The 1642-nt window shown below is 42.1% G+C and overlaps 1 protein-coding gene across 1 annotated transcript in view; it reads right to left on the bottom strand.

The window, feature by feature from the left end:
* Positions 1-1642, bottom strand: part of ELF2 (E74 like ETS transcription factor 2) — a 29226-nt gene that overhangs the window by 14258 nt on the left and 13326 nt on the right. The gene's annotated exons all lie outside the window — the stretch shown is intronic.

The following is a 1642-nucleotide window of genomic DNA, read 5'->3' as shown; positions in this document are numbered from 1 at the left end:
AGCCCACGCCCGCCAAACAACGACGGCTGCAACCAAAAAATAGCTGGGCGTTGTGGCGGGCGCCTATAGTCCCAGCTACTCAGGAGGCTGAGGCAGGAGACACGCTTCAGCCCAGGAGCTGGAGCTTGCTGTGAGCTGTGATGCCATGGCTTTCTACCCAGGGGGACAGCTTGAGGCTCTGTCTCAAAAAATAAATAAATAAATAAATAAAGTTGGGAAAACATCTGAAAATAGTAGTATAACAGTGAGTTGCTCTTTTTTATTTTTTGAGACAGAGCCTTATTATGTCGCCCTCAGTAGAGTGCCGTTGCACCAAAGCTCACAGCAACCTCAAACTCTTGGGCCCAAGCAATTCTCTTGCCTCAGCCTCCCAAGAAACTGGGACCACAAGCGTCCACCACAATACCTGGCTATTTTGTTGTTGTTGTTACAGTTGTCATTATTGCTTGGCGGGCCTGGACTGGGTTTGAACCCACCAATCTCAGTATATGTGGCTGGTGCTGTAACCACTGTGTTGCAGGCGCCAAGCCATTAGTGAGTTCTTTTAATAATTACTTTCCTTTCAGTATCCATCATTATTCTTTAACTAAGTAATATATGCACATGGAATATGTATATTCAGTAAAAAGTAAGTACTTATAATTCCTTTAAGAATATAAAGAAAAGGAAAAACCTTCATTACAGATCAACAAGTATCACCTTTCAGTATTTGAAGTTTTATTTAGTGGGACAGTCCTGACGCTTTAGGTCACTAAAACAGTACATATAGATAGCAATGTGGTATTCTATTATATACAATTAACGTGGCTCTTTTTCCCAATATGCATAAATAATCAGGATACAACATTTCTATTTTAATTAACAGATACATATTACCATGGATTTATACATTAACCAAAAATGCCCTCATTTTTTTCTTCTCATATCCATGAATACATGGGATTCCTATTCCAATTAAAAACTACTGTTGCTCTTCACATTTTGTGTAAATCCCTGTAAGAAGGGCCACTCTTACTGTAACAAGTCAAATTAATACGTAGACATTAAATAAAAATAAATTACAAATAGTACAAAATGACTATCAAAACCAGTCTTTTTAAAAAAAAGTAGGTATTCAGTGCTATAGCTCAGCAGCTAGGGCACCAGCCACATACAGGGGAGCTGCCGGGTTCCAATCCAGCTCAGGCCTGTCAAACAACAATGACAACTACAACAAGAATAGCTGGGCACTTTGGGCAGGCACCTGTAGTCTCAGCTATCTGGGAGGCTGAGGCAAGAGAATCGCTTAAGTCCACGAGTTTGAGGTTGCTATGAGCTGTGACGCCACAGCACTCTACCCAGGGCTAGTGAGACTCTTGTCTCAAAATAAATAAATAAATAAAAGGTTGGTTAGGTGCCCATAGCACAATGGTTACCGCACCAGCCACATGAACCAAGGCTGGCAGGTTTAAACCCTGCCCAGGCCAACTAAACAACAATTACAACTGCAACAAGAAAATAGCTAGGCATTGTGGGCGGGCGCCTGTAGTCCCAGCTACCTAGGAGGCTAAGGCAAGAGAATCGCTTAAGCCCAAGATTTTGAGGTTGCTGTGAGCTGTGATGCCATAGCGCTCTACCATGGGTGACATAGTGATACTCTTGT

The sequence above is a fragment of the Otolemur garnettii genome, unplaced genomic scaffold (genome assembly GCF_000181295.1).
Source record: "Otolemur garnettii isolate 467f Iridium unplaced genomic scaffold, OtoGar3 scaffold00169, whole genome shotgun sequence".
Lineage (NCBI taxonomy): Eukaryota > Metazoa > Chordata > Mammalia > Primates > Galagidae > Otolemur > Otolemur garnettii.
The sequence above is the reverse complement of the archived record's forward strand: the minus strand, read 5'-3'. Positions and strand labels throughout refer to the sequence as shown.